The sequence below is a fragment of the Panthera onca genome, chromosome A1, assembly GCF_046562875.1.
Source record: "Panthera onca isolate mPanOnc1 chromosome A1, mPanOnc1 haplotype 2, whole genome shotgun sequence".
Taxonomy (NCBI): Eukaryota; Metazoa; Chordata; class Mammalia; order Carnivora; family Felidae; genus Panthera; species Panthera onca.
Window position 1 is genome coordinate 190,580,924 of NC_138339.1, and position 16,124 is coordinate 190,597,047.

The following is a 16,124-nucleotide window of genomic DNA, read 5'->3' on the forward strand; positions in this document are numbered from 1 at the left end:
AACCCAAAAATATTCATATAAAAATGATTACAATACTGCAATATAATACCAAATAATAAAGAAAATACAAAATATAAGGGAAAATGAACTAATTAACCTGTACTTTCCTTTGAAAACCTTCGTGGGCTAGTGTGAGGGAGACCAGAGAGAGGACTGTGTAGGATGCCTTTCACTATCACTAACGGAATCACTGCTATCTATTGGTTCAATGGAATCTTTTTCTTTTCATGCAACTTTAACAAGGAACCTATCCAATGACACTTGCTTTTGCCTCCTTTTGAGGATTTCGCGGAAATGTGACATTACATTGTCATTAAACAGATACATCCCTCACACTGCTACGGCCTGATTCGGGCAGGGCTCTTCTACAAAATTTTGCACTGTTTCCCACATTTTATACATCTCCCTAACCTCATTTGAAGTGAGGGATTCTCTGCCTTTGTCTCCTCCTCCTCTGTGGAAGAGATGCAGACATAAACTTCTTAAAAAATCATGCAATTTCAGCCACTCACACACCTCATTCACACTTCTTGACGATTTCCTTCTTAACCTCCATGGTAATCAGCACCTTCCTCTTACCACCTTTCTTTTCAACCTTTTTCTACATGGGGGTCATTGTATACACTCGCACGGATGTTGACTACGGTATTAATAAACTCTTTTCATATACTGTATTAAATGCAACTGGCAATAAAGCAGCAGAAGAAAGAGATATTTGCAGTCAGCCTGACCTAGAGAGAAGCCAAGCATTCCTAAGCTTACTCTTGTATGGAAGAGCAAAGTCCATAGGTGCTTTGAAGTGACAAAAATACACTAGTGCCAGTTGTGGGCACCTTCCAAAGTTTTGAAAAGTCACTGGTTTTTGCCAAACACTGCAGCCTGAGACTGAGCATCCGAGTATGGGAAGCAATCACCCACAATCCCGCAGAGAGAGAGACAGAGAGAGAGAGAGAGAAAAGAACCAGTGACTCAATTGTAACATGTGACATTCAGTATCATGTACTACTCACTACTCATATTGCAAGACATCACTCATTTATCAAGTTAAAATTTATTAGAAATGTTTGCTCGTCTGAGGAACACTCGCAGAACAGGTCACTCACAATCCAAGGTTTTAAGTATTTATTCTAACCCCAATTCTTTGATGTGAAAAAGGAGGAACAATAAAATCCTATTCTTTTCAGAATCAAGTCAAATATCCTCTGGGACCCCTTCCCCTATTCTACCTCCCCTAAATTAGAATTAATTGCACCTCCGTGTGGACCTCCATAGTATATTTTCTACCTACTATGTAATACTTACCTCAGTCAGACCAGTGTAGATTATTTTCTGAAAACCTTTAAGCCCTCTTTCCTGGGCTACCCAGAAAGTTTTCTTTGCATCTGGTAGCTCTAGTCTCTCATTTTACCATATGAATATTTTTATTTTTAAAAGCATGTTATAAATAGTTTTAAGTCTTCCAGACTTACTTCTAAGCATATGAAAAATATACATGTTCAAGAAAGAGAGAGAGGGAAATATGCATTCTAAAATTTGGTAATATCCTATATAATAGTCTTTGCTTTATTTATAAATAATTCTGTAAGGCAATTATTTAATTATATTATAAATTTATAAGATGCATGGTATCTATTTACAAGTAATACTCTTTCTTTTTTACTTCAGTGTACATTGAGGGTATTTGCCCATACTGGAACATACAGAGTTACTTCATTGTACTAATGGCTATGTAGTATTTCTGTTACACATGTACATATGTTGTACATATTTTGTTACACATGTACATAAGTATGTGCACATATATACACCCTATATATATGCCATAATTAAATCCACTACAGATAGACATTTGTACTGTTTCCGTTTGTAGTGAATTATAAATAGTCCTGAAATTAATCTTTTACATACAAGTACATCTTTATGTAGGGTGGCATTGCCCAGTCAAGAAGTAAGCATGTGTCAAGGAGCCTGGGTGGCTCAGTCCACTGGACATCAGATCCCAGGGTTGTTGGGTAGAGCCTGCCTTGGGCTCCCTGCACTCAGCTTGCAGTCTGCTTAAGATTCTCTCCCTCTCTCCCTCCACCCCTTTCCCCCACATGTCCCTTTCCCCCCTCTTTCTCTCTAAAATAAAAAAATAAATAAATTAAATTTTTTTAAAAGAGGTCAGCATGCAGCTCAGAGCCTGGAGCCTGTTTCAGATTCTGTGTCTCCCTCTCTCTCTCTCTGACCCTCCCCCATTCATGCTCTGTCTCTCTCTGTCTCAAAAATAAATAAACGTTAAAAAAAATTTTAAAAAAAATTAAAAAAAAATAAAAGAGGTCAGCATGTTTTAAATTTTTATATGCTTGCCAAATTTCTCACCAAACATATGGCAGCCATCTCTATTCCATTTAATAGTATGGAGAAAGCCTGATGTCTATTCATTCTTAAACTTTGACAGTATGACAGGTAAAAAAATCATATCTCAATGTTGTTTTAATTTCATTTTTTTAACTAAAGAAATTGACCATCTACTCATAAGTTGGATAGTCATGGCATTCTTTCTTCTTTGAATTGACCTTTGATATACTCTATTCACTTCCCTACTGAAGCTTTACTTTTTTTTTTTTTTAATTAATCTTCAGGAGTTCTTTAAATAGTCCTTTTGTCAATAGGTTACAAAATTCTCCCAGTTGTCATCTATCATTTATTCTCTTTATATTTTTCTTACAGAAAAGTTTCCTTTTTGATGTAGTATTATTTGCTTTATTTTTCTTCATGGCTTCAGAATATTTTATCGTTTTTCATAGACTTTTCCAACGAGAAAAAAAAATTAAATGGCCTCCTGAAAAAATCCACTTCTGCCCACTTATTTGAATTGCCATCTTTATCCTATACTAGATTATTGTATATCTGTTTTTGGAGTTGCACTGTTCAATAGAACTCTTTGTGCTAAAGGAAATGTTCTATGTCTGTGCTGTCTGATGCAGTAGCCACATGTGGCTACTGAACACTGGAAATGTGGTATAGTTAAAAACTAAATTTTTCGGGGCGCCTGGGTGGCTCAGTCGGTTAAGCGGCCGACTTCGGCTCAGGTCACAATCTCACAGTCCATGAGTTCGAGCCCCACATCGGGCTCTGTGCTGACAGCTCAGAGCCTGGAGCCTGCTTCCGATTCTGTGTCTCCCTCTCTCTCTGACCCTCCCCTGTTCATGCTCTGTCTCTCTCTGTCTCAAAAATAAAAATAAACGTTAAAAAAAAATAAAAAAAAAAACTAAATTTTTCATCTTTTTTAGTTTTAATTAATTTGTATGTAAATAGCCATGTCTAGTTAACGGCTACCATATTTCATAGTGTACTAGATACCAGCACTAGACCACTTCCATCACTAGAGCTGTATTTTTGTTAGATTTACAGTAAAGCAAACAGCATCATTATTCTCCTTTTATTTTTAATTTGTTTTTTCTTTTCTGGTGCAGTTAGTCTTCCAATAAAAGTTTAAAATGAACTTGCTAAGTTAGGAAAAACGTGCAGAGAGAGTTTATTACACTGGAATTAAGTGTATAAATTAGTTTGGGAAGAATTGACACATCCATAATATTGAATCTCATCTGAGATATAGCATGTCTCTCCATTAGAAGGTTTTTACAGTTTTATGAAACCATCGGGGAGGTTTTATAGTTTCGTAAGGTAGGAAGACAGAATGCACATTCAGGAGAACATGCCTAAATCCTCTGAAACTTGGAGTCTGACCCATCTTTGCCATGTAAGCATCTATCATTTTCCTGTTAACATTTTGGAAATGAAATTCACTTCATTATAACTGTTAAGGCAGGGCCTTAAAGGGGAACTAAGTTCTGTAGGACCACACAGTGGATGATGTCAAGCAGGATACACAGTGATGATCCTAGTGGGAACTCACACTTGTGTGGCAACTATATGTGCCAGATGCTGCTTTATATGTAGTAACTCACTGAATATTCACAACCCTATTACATAGAGTTATTAGCCCCATTTAACAGATGAAACAATTAGGACCAGTCCTTGCCAGTGATATGCCTATTACATCTTGATGTAGCTGGGTTTCAAATCTAGGCAGCCTCCCTCTGGACTATGTTCTCACCACCAAACTTGCCTGTCTATGGTTGCACTCTGAAGTGGGATCCTAGAGCTATTGAGGCTTGGTACCAAGGAGCAGCTTCCGCAGCAAGGGGCCTTTATCTGGTCTCAAAGTAAAGGGGGCAGATGACATCAAATTCAAAGCCTGCTGGGTCTTATTATTTATTATTATTTATTATTCCCAAGCTTTTTCTATCATGGGTTAGAATTTTTTATTATATTTTCTAATAAGTTACTTCTGGTATAAGGAAATGCTATTGGTTTTTATACGTTAATCTTATATTTACTAAGATTTACCTTTTATATTTATAAATATATTTATATATTTACTATATTTACTATATTTATATATTTACTATATTTACTAAGATTTACCTTTTATATCTATAAATATATTTATAAATACGATCTTATATTTACAATATTTACCTTTTTATTTCTAATGGTTTTTATACCATCTGTAATAAAATAGTTATTAACTCATAAAAATAGTTAATTCTCATGTCATTAAAAAGTTATCTCCTTTGTTACAATACGTATAGCTTATCACTTTTTCTTTTTTTTTAATTTTGTTAACATTTATTTATTTTTGAGAGACAGAGAGAAACAGAGTGTGAGCAGGGAAGGGCAGAGAGAGACAGAGACACAGAATCCGAAGCAGGCTCCAGGCTCTGCCCTGTGCTCAAACTCACGAACTGTGAGATCATGACCTGAGCCAAAGTAGGTAGCTTAACTGACTGAGCCACCCAGGCGCCCCAGCTTATCACTTTTTCCTCCCATTTTATGTTGACTAGAACTGCCAGAAAGATACTGAATACTAGTCATCCTATTTAACAGAGTGGAAGGTAATTTTAAATTTTTCATACAAATAATTTTGTTCCTTAAGTATGTTTGCTTTGTGAATGTACATACAGTTTCCTTCCAGGAGCCCCAGTGGACAAACTTGGCAGACCCAATACAGCATCACCATCAGCATGCAAAGCTCCACAGATAATGGGGCTTCCAGTCCAGCTCCCACTATTCTTTTCACCAGAGACTATGATGGAACTTTTCTGCAAGGATCATGCACAAAATAAACAGAGCTCCATCCCAGGAGCCCTTAGCCACCACACAAAATCAGGAAGGAGCATTTCTACCTCTTCCCTGGGAATTCCCAATGGCCATCAATTGTGTGCTTTCCACTGCTTGCAACAAACACACAGTGAGTACTAACGCATGACCCGTGTGTTGGTTGGCGCTGCAGAAAACGGAGCTAAGCTATGACTCTTGTCTTCAAGTGACTCACCATCTACTAATAGCCAACATAATGCCAGGGATACTAACGCTATATTGATAGTACACTATCCTATTTTACAAGTTATTCTCATTTGATTCTCAAAACAGAATGATTTATTATTAAATGTATTCTTCCATGCATTACCTTTCTGTCAGTACTGTAAATGGGATTTTTATCCCAGTATAACTTCTAACTAGCTACTCATGTACATGTCTGCTATCGATTTTTGCATATTAATTTTATATCTTGCTACTAGGCTGAATTTTTTTATTGTTTGAGTTAGCTTTACTTTGATTCTCTAGAATTTTTCAAGTATGCTATTATGTCATCTGCAAATAAAAGACATGAGGAGAAATTCAGATTCATTGCACCACAATATGTACCAGACCCAGAAGACACAAATGTGTGCGGTCTGGACAATTTTCTAGAAACAACAGAGTAGTATTCTGAATGTTATTTAAAACACACACACACACACACACACACACATATTTCCTAGAGAAAAAGTCGTTCTCAAAATAAAAGGCCAATAATAGTGCTGTTAATAGAATTTTAAGGTTAAGAAAGTGATGGTTCACATACTCAATATAGCTTAACATAGAATTCTGCAATAAATTAAAAAATGTCTATTTCAGCAGTGTTCATAGCTATAAAGTGAATAAATCCATAATAAAGAAATGGAAAGAAAGCAACATATGACAATGTTCTGGCTAGTGTTCCAACTGGTGGGAAAATTACCATCACCCAGGAGATAAAATTAAAGATTGTTTGAGTAGCTTCATCAACGCATTTACCACCAAGTCCTTCACAGAAAAGTTGGCAAACTGCTTCTTTATCAAACTGCTCATCCTAATATCAGCAACCAACCAATCATCCACTGTCATAGTCTGGTATCAGTTTATAATGTAAGGATTCATTAACAGTCTAGAAGAAACACACATATATTTCAGTATATTTTCTTCAGTTTTATTTGAGATATTTTATACTTCATTGATATTTATAATTTGAAAGACTCTTGAAAAATCTCAGGATAGATCCCTTAAATGTCAGTTACCTGACATTTTTTCTGTATCTTATATCTACCATTTCTAAGTTTCACAGAAAAAATCTTATATTAGACTTTGGTGATGACCTGTTTTATCTTTACCCTCTTCATATATTTCATGTGCTTTGATTACAATCTCCTCAAGACTTTATTTTCCCAAACTGGACATATCTCCTTTGTAGACCTTCTCAAAAAAATAATAAGCTGAAATTAGAAGGGGTCAGAGTTAAGTTACTTAAAAAATTGAAGGATAGTATATCAGAGAGAAAAACACAAAGACATAAAGAAAAGTGAGGAAGAGAATCAAAGTGGGAGAATTAGGACAGAAAGGTTTTTTCATTGAAGGAGAGGGGTTTCCCTGCTAGTTTCTTCGTCATTTGTATGACTTTCTTTATTTCCTCCTCATTTCTAGAACTATAGTGCCATTCTCACGCGTGTACTTTAGTATTTACGTTCCTAAAATGATGACTGAGACAGAGAGAAATTACTCACACATTACTGATGAAAACTCTGGAAGTTTAGCCTCTGGTGAGGTGCTTTTGCCGACCTGCCTTACCCCCACCTGTTCTGAACATGGTCACATTATTACATCCCCAACTGGCATTTTTGCAGAAGGACATTTTTTGGCAATTTGACTGATGTATATGTTGTACTGCCATCTCTCCCACCACAATAAAGTTCATAGTACAACCCTCTCAGTTCATTACAACCTGTCACTGAAAATGGATTGCCTCATTGCTATAAAACTCATGTTCCATGCATTAGCATAAGAGTAACAGCAACAGCTGATATAAAACCATCGTGGAAAGTCAGAGACTACATGAAAGTGGAATGGATGGCTGAGGAATCAGAATAAACTAGGTAGGTTCTTAAATAAGTAATATCCTTTTAGGAAATCTGATGAGTATATGAGATGGTTTCAGACCTTCTTAAACAGAAATGACATTCTACTCTGGTTATGCCCTCATTCCATGACCAATCTTTGCACATTATCATCACCCATTCTGATCCATTCTGAAACCAAGTGCAAATGGCCAGTCTCTTACAGCCAGGTACCATAACTTAACATCTTTCTGCTTTTTCATTTCTTACTTATTAGGGCACCAATTCCTTCATGTCATGAAGTGTTCTAGGCTTTTAAAACTGACATTTAACTCGCTTCTAATACTATCTAGCTAAAATATAATAAAATTATTTTGCATTATTGAATTTATTTCATAATCACCTTTTGTTTATGACACGGGATGTGATACTGATTTATATTTAAAATAATGGCAGACAATTTCTAAACAAATTGACATAAGTGAAAAAGTTATTTAAGCAAACATAAAGAAAAGTATTAAGCAAGTAATACCAGGGTTTTATGTTCATATGGAAAAATTTTGAAGATCGTATTCAATAACACACATTTTGAAACACCTGTCTATTGGAAAGAGTGCCGTACTGATGTTAGTAAACCTGACATTCTGTCATTTACTATCAGAAAGATATCAGAGAAGTCATGTAATTTCCATATGCTTCAGTTGCTTCATGAAAAAAAAGAAGTTGACCTTCAATAAACTTTCACTGAATAATAATAGCCACCATTATATAACTACTTTTATGGTTTGGACTATGTTAAGTGCACTACATAGGAACTCTCACTTGATTTAATCACACTACAATCTTGCAAAGGAGATTGTCACCTTCATTTTACAAATCAGGAAAGAGACTCAGAGAGATGAAGTAACATTCTCAAGACTGCACAGCTTGTTACTGATAGAGTGTGGATGGACTCAGGCCCAGCTTTGTCTGACTCTCAACCTGTGTTTCCAGCTTTCTGAGGGTCGCCCACATCTCGGACCCTATTGCAACACCAATGGCAAATATCATCCTGCAAAATCTCTCCAAAGGACTCAATTCAAAGGTTCCTGGAGCTGGGTTAACAGGAAGAAAAATTACAAAGGGCAGCATAGTTCTATATTATTCCTTAAATGTAAATTTTAGGATTAAAAAAGTAACTCATCTTTATGGTATAAAATGCAGAAAGCACAGAAAAGTATAAGGAAGAAAAAAAATAGCACTTCTTATTCTACCACGCATGAAATACAACTTAGCCGTATTTCCTTCCTGTCTTTGTCCCATATATGTATGTTCAACTGCCTAACTCAGTTCCTGGAGCAGTGGAACCTCATTTAAGGACGAATAAAATTTTAGCTGATTATCTTCAGTCTTCCTATTATACCCCTCTGCCCCTTTAGCTAATACAGGAATGACACGAGTACTTTTTCTTGAGCACCTATTATATCAAAGTATATTGCTAGATAATTCCACCCTCATGACCTCTTTATGAAGCAAATACTGTTTTATCATTATTGTTATTTTGTAGATGAGGAGACCGAGGCTTAAAGGGTAAGGCAATCACCTTGCCCAAGGTCACACTAGTTACAGTTACACACATGATCAATATCATGATCAAGCCTCTGCCTAGAGTCACTAGGAAGTATTGCTTGCATGGCAGTGACTCGGTTTAGAGTGAGCATTTGTAGTCCCTAGAAAGCACCGCCAGCATTGCATGGACAACAGAGAAGTGTCCAAACGCAGCGATTCAGAGCCTTGGCAAAAGTTCCAAATTGTTTTCCTCTAAATTTTCACTAAAGAATACTAAGGCCCTCTGATACATCAATGGTATCTTAAGGAATAACCCTAGGAAACCAAAGATTCTCATGTTAAGCAAGGAAACTAGACTGATAAATGTGACATTGAATTCGCTTTCCATAAAAAAGATCTAGAAAAAAATTACGTAACAGAAAAAAACCTAGGAAAATTACACATCATAAAAGGGGTCCCCTGCAAATGTCAGAATATAGTTGCAGTTTTAATGTCAGCATCCTGATTTGCTTTTTGTTACTCTTCAGCTGTAGAATATCACTGCTGAAACAGAAAGGTGTATCTCTCCATTAAATTGGCCCTCTGTCTACAAGTAGACTGAATCAAAACCCAGACACAGAAAACCCCTCACAATGGAGTAATGGCTGATAAATTCTTTAGTATAAAGAGGTGCTATGACACTGCCTCTGATGGCATTGAAGTTGACTGTTAAAAACAATGTATTAGATATGTTCTGTCAATCCAGCATATGTGGACAGCAGGTTGCTAAAACAACCAATAATATCAACACACATCCTAAAAGTTAAGTCATTACAATTTTAAAGAAAAAATTATATAGGCTTTTTATATTGGGCTTTTTAACTACATAAAGTACAAATTAGATTAATCACTTACTCCAATGTTGAATTCATTTTGGGTTTTAGTATGTGTTGAAATTGGGAGGAAAACAGATTTTTGTCAATATCCTGGGAAGTGATTTAATGCTAGCCTGATTCTATAGATGAATAAATTATTTAAGATGACTTGACTCTGGAAAATGAAAAGCCACTCTGAATATTTCATTAGATAGCACATGTGAAAGTAAACATAATTCAGATACATTGATATTTGGACACAAACAATTCTCAGTGAATTGATTGTCTTTCCTCATTCAAAATAAAGGCTCTGAATATTTCTGGGGATTAAATTTACTTTAAAGCCATTCAATGAATAATTTAAAGAAAATCTTCCAATATCCTCCAATCTAAGTATACAGAGAAGTCAATAATTCAATGGTTAGTGTACAAAGATTTTCCATCACACATCTCTTTTAATAAGAGATTTCTATTTATTTTTTCAAATGAGACCAAAGAAATTTGCTCAATATAAAACATTCTGATAAAGTTCCTAACCCAGCCTTCTTTCTGAAAAGAAAAAATGTTTGTCTCTAAGATTTAACTGCAAAAAAAATGTGGTCTTTACATGTAATAATAAAGTGCAGGGGAAAAAAATTGGAGGCTGTTGTGTGTGGGTTTTTTTCCAAACTCTCCCATTATATGTCATTGTGATTCGAAGGTGGGTTTAACTTCTCAAAAGTCTGATCACTGTTAAACCAATTAGATTGTCTGTCAGGTCCTGAAACCTGTCACCTAATAGCACAGAGCCGTCATCACTCAAGGATTTCAACTACACGTCTCATCAGGGTACCTGAGCAAACGCTGACAGGGAAGAAACCCTATGAGTACATGTTTTAAAAGTCAAGTAAATTATTTAAATGCTCTGTCAGAATAGGCAGATGTGATGTGAATTGGGAATCAAGGGAATGTGGACCGCACTGAAGTTTCAATGTAAAAGAAATATATAGCAGTCCCCCGTTATCCACAGATTTGTTCCACCCCCAACCCCCACCATGGATGCCTGAAACCGCGGATAGTACTGAACCCTATATATACTATGCTTTTTTCCTATACATATGTACATACTTACAATAAACTTAATTTATAAATTAGGCACAGTAAGAGATTAATAATAAGAACAACTAATAATAAAATAGAGCAATTATAACAATGTACTATAATACTACACTTGATCTTAGCCAAGAGGCCGGGAAGCCATCACAAAAATGTACTGTAATAAAAGTTACGTGAATGTAGTCTCTCTCTTTCTCTCTAAATATCTTATTGCACTATACTCACCCCTTTTCTTATGACGATGTGAGACGGTAAAATACCTATGTGATGAGATGAAGCTTAGAAAATGACGCAGGCACTGTGACGCAGCGCTAGGCTACTGTTGACCCTCTGATGATTCGTCAGGAGAATCGTCTGCGTCCTGTCGGAAGTAACGAAACTGCGGATGAGGGAGGACTACTGGATGCCTTTTCATTCAAATTACACTATCCTCCAAGTCGCCTGAGTCCAGGCTGGGTTTGACCTTCCTGGTGTATCATCACCTTGTAGACCATTCCTTGGTTAACATTAACAAATGTTAATTTTAACATTAACAAATGCTTGCTTTGGGGACGATGTGCAGTAAAATAGCAAAGGTGTGTGTTTTGTCTTAGGTTCAAATCCTCTGTTGCGTTACTCAACCCTCTTAAGCTTCTCTTTTAAGTCTTTGTCCACGGGTTTTTGAAATAGCAATTTTAGAAATCTACTTTATAATGTGGTTATGAGGATTCTGAGATTAAATCTACAATATGGATGTTAATTTTTATTATTAATTTGCATTGGTTTATGAAAATACAACTGGATGTTAGAAATCACAATCTCTGGGTCTAATAATACCACTTCCATTTACTGCCTGTATGACCCTAAGCAAAACATGTCATCTCTACATGTCTTTTTTAAAATGAGAGTAATAATATCTGTCCTGCTTGTATCTCAAAAATGTTGTGTGAATCAACTGAATAATATAAATGAAAGAGCTTTATGGATAATAAGGTAAAACTCTAAGGCATTTTTAGTAACAGATAAGCTAAAAATAAAGTAAATCGAGTAACCAAATGAAAGAGAGAATAGTTACTGGGGCTTCTCCTTTCCAGACTTTTCTCTCAACCATGCCAAAAGGTTTTGGGTCACTTTAGAAGCTTTTCAAAACATTTCCTCAGAGCATGAAGCCAAGGAATCTTTGATTTTTGCTCTTTGTTTCAGCCAAGAATAGTTTTTTAACCAAATTATAACTTGAAGGAAAGGCAGACACAGCATATTTGTGTCCTAATAGTTAGACACACATCTCCTTGAATTGCAAGCTTCAGAGAAGTTGTTTTGACCTATTCTCTTCCTCAGAGACATAAACAAATAATAATCAAGTTTCTCCTGAGCTGATTCTTTACTTTACTAGTGACTAAAATCTATTTAAAGAAGGAAAGTGAGTAGTAATAATGAGAACAGAGGATGCTAGAAGAATTAAAAATGTAATGGAATATGGGGGGGGGGGGAGGGAAATAACAATGACTTCATCCTGTTAAAAAATGAAGCTAGAACACTATATATAGAATATAATCCTCAAATGTTAAATCAGTAAAAGAAAATGATCATACTGCTTCCGTGGATGGCAGAAAAGCATAGTGATTCAAAGTACTGGTTTTGGAGTTGATCCATTTGGATCCATTTCAAGATCCACCTCTTACTAGAATGTATTCAACTTCACCAATACTCAGTCTCTTAATCTGTATATCAGGAAAAATAAATCGAGGGGCTATGAGGATTCAATCAGATATGACATGCTTACACTTAGCCCATTTCCAGGAACACATTGATGCCCAGTATATTGACATTATTACAACTAAGGTGAGGATGATGATAAATCAGGAAATGGTTTAGTCCCTGTATTGGTTTCATAGGCTGCCATAACAAATTACTACAAACCTTGTGCCTTAAAATAACAGAAATTTGTTGTCTCACAGTTCTGGAGACCAAAAGTCTGAAATCAAGGAGTTGGTATGGCCATGCTCTTTCTGAAGGCTCTGGAAGGGAGAATCTATTCCATACCTTCCTCTTAACTTTTGGAATCGCCATCAATCCCTCCTGCTCCTTGGCTTGTAGACACATCACTCCGATCTCTGTCTCTGTTATCACAGGGCATTCCTGCTACGTGTTTTTCTCTGTGTGTCTTCTCTTCACATAAGAATACCAATCACATTGGATAAAAGGCCTATCCTTATTTAACTATGATATCATCTTAATTAAATCTGCAAATGCCATATTACCAAATAAGGTCACATTTATAGGTACTGAGGGTTAGGACTTTAACATAGCTTTTTGTGGGACACAATTCATTCACAAAAATCCCTAAAGAAGACGTTAGACATGGTGAACTCACACTTAGGCTTTTCCCCCAGGCACATTCTGCATAATTCTGGAAGATACTGCATTTGGTTCTGCAACATTCCTAACCATAAATAATTTAAATGTCAGAAATCATTCAGAATGAAACACAAAACAATTTAAGAAGTGGAAGAGCTGCCTAATAAGGAAATTTAACAAGGATGAAATAAGTATGTTGGACAACCAAAATCCACAGGGAAAGAGTGAGAAGTTCGAACCAGTCCAAAAAACAGAATGAGATATTATTCAGAAAGGATTAAGAGTAACAAACGGGGTAAAATTAAATGAAGAGATGATTTAGAATGAGAACCAGGGGATTTGTTAGGCTAACAATAGTTCTAATGAATGATGGTCAGACAGAGGAAGTAGTGAAATTATGATCTTTTTAGTCATTAAAAATAGGGAACATGGCATAGGAATTAATTATGGCTCAGCAAGCTGAAGATGTTTATCAATTCCTTGATTTTACATACACCTACATCAGTCTTCTACATCAGGTATGGGAGCCCTCATCCCATCTCAGGATGAAGAGGAGAGCAGCGGTGATATAACAAAAAGGAGGTTAAGAACACTCTACCTCTCTTTCTGTTCCCTGTCTTCTAGACCTCATCAGAACACCAGCTCCAATTCTATCACTGATGCCTCATGCTATAATATCTACCTTTGCAGGTTCTTCTGAGAGTAAGTGAATTCGCCTAGATAAAATCCTTAGCACAGAGACAGGCACATGGTGGGTTCTCCATAAAGGACAACTACCTGCTTAGACTGTGATCTTCATTTTCAAAGCCTATGGTGCCTTTGTGTGTGTGTGTGTGTGTGTGTGTGTGTGTGTGTGTGTGACAAAGTACGCCAGCTCTTCTATGCATCAATCATGCAACATGCGTTTGTTCAGTATGTGCTATGTCACCCAACAGACCTACTATGTGCCCAGCACAGGGATGGACTGGATAAGGGATTTAAAACTAAGCATAGTGAACATTCTCCATCTCAGAAAATTTCCTACCTCTACACTGTACCTGGCTGCAATTTGAGACATTACAAGCTGATCTTATGGCTTTTGCATATGCTATAACATAACCTTGAAGGGTTTTTTGTTTTGCTTTGGTTTTTTTGTTTGCTTGTTTGTTTTGGCAAATTACTCACTTGATCTCAGTAAACAAAGCAGTGTCAGGAACATTATGTAATCCATTTTCCTCACTCAATAAACTCAGCAAAGTACACCTGAAGGGTCTGAACTCATTACAGCAGGGCTAACAAAATGTCTACCACCTAGTATATATACAGAGGCTGATTTTCTGTGGGCACTGAATATATACACATGTATGGTGTCTGGGAAAGGACTCAGGAATTACGTTTCAGGGAGGGAACATTCTCCCTCTGTCGGTTCAAAACCTTAGGAGCTCCCTGGGTGAAATCGGCAACTGGCCAGCAGACACAGAGCCAAGGAGAGAGAGAAGACAGAAGCCGGCCACCCCAGACTCATGGGCGGCAGTTTTAACAAGCAAGGGAACTCATGAGGCTTTCGCCTTTGGTGACTACAAATGAGTAAATCCGCACACCTGCCTGCCAGACTCTTAAAAGTTTATAGAGAGGTTCTAACAGGGTTCAGCCACATATATACTCCAGATGGTCTCAACAACACATTGCTCTCTCCTTCCTTGGCTCCTAGTGCAAGAACAGTTGGTGGAGCCACATTCCAGAGAACTAAAGTGTTTTTTTTAAAACTCCACTGATAGCTAGAACTTCAAATCAATTATTATTCAATCTTAACACTCTTTTAGTAGGAATAACAAGATTGTAAGCTAAACAGGATAATGAGAGAAAAGGCTTGGGAATGATTTAGAACTCATCAAACTAGGTGTCTTCACCCATTGCCCTAGGTTTAGAAGGACCTCCTACTTTTCTACATGAATGAAGTAGGTTCACATTTCTTACATGCTAACAAAAGCAATCTTAAGAACAGCAAAGGGGAAATGTGATACCAATTTGAATCTGAGCCAAACATTAGTGCTTTATATACTCTAGTTTTGCAGAAGAGGTTCTCAGAGAAATGGAAATAGTCTAGAATAAGTTGGTCATCTCATAACAAATCTATGGTGCAAGTACATATTACTACTTTCTCCATTTTACAAATGAAGAAACTGAGCCATGGAGAGTTTCAGCAGCTAGCCCCGGGTCACAGAACTAGTAAGTGACGTACTCTGGATTCCAGTGAAGGAGGTCTGACCCCTCTCTGAGGTCTATCAACTCATGTGACTGAATCACAGGTGCAGCTGAGCATGCCGGGAGATGTTGAGAAAAGCATTTGGGGACCAAAGTGAAGTGGCCTTGACTATAAAATACAGAGATTACGATTAATTCCACATGAAAGGATTACCAAGGTAGACATTTTGAACAGGACGTACTGAGTCCCCAGTTCTCTGCATCATTAGAAAGATGAACAAGAATATGCTCCTTTGGCTGGGTCAAATGTAGCCTGTTCCTCTGAATTTCTGGAACTCTTGTCTTTCTGCATCTCCTGGCTCGGCTATAGAAGCATACACAATTACCTTCTGATGAAGGCTTCAAAATCAATTCAGCTTCTGCTTAAAATGCATAAAGCTGCAAGAGAACATCGCTCCCCCCTAACAACTAGAAAAAGTCAGATAGTCTACAAAATCATAATTTTTCTTGAGGCCATGAGGGAGTTGAGGTTACAAGGCATCAAACAAAGTACAAATGGTACCAAGCTCCTCAGAGGAGGAAGGTCATATGACTATCACCTTTGGAAAAGCCTGGGAAGAAAAGTTGACCACCATAAAAGCAAGTAAGAAAAAGAAGAAGAAGAAAAAGAAAACAGCTACAATTTTAATGATTTTTCAAAGGCCAAGTGTGGTCTACCAGCTACCAGCTTAGAACAAAAATTTGAAGTAGCATGGGAGGGATAGGAAATATTCCTACCCCCAGGGACCATGTAAAATCCGTTTCTCAGGGAGAGGTAGAGGCAGCGTCCCTGAGGGAGAGGGAGGTCCTTCCAGTCCCCACTAAG

The 16,124-nt window shown here is 36.8% G+C and overlaps 1 long non-coding RNA gene across 1 annotated transcript in view; it reads right to left on the bottom strand.

Moving 5' to 3' along the window:
• The window catches only part of LOC132681970 (uncharacterized), a 214,154-nt gene extending 203,018 nt beyond the window's left edge, over positions 1-11,136 (bottom strand). The window contains exon 1 of the long non-coding RNA XR_009611365.3: positions 10,964-11,136. This is a non-coding gene — a long non-coding RNA (uncharacterized LOC132681970). The remainder of the gene's footprint in view (positions 1-10,963) is intronic.
• Positions 11,137-16,124: the final 4,988 nt, after the last annotated feature.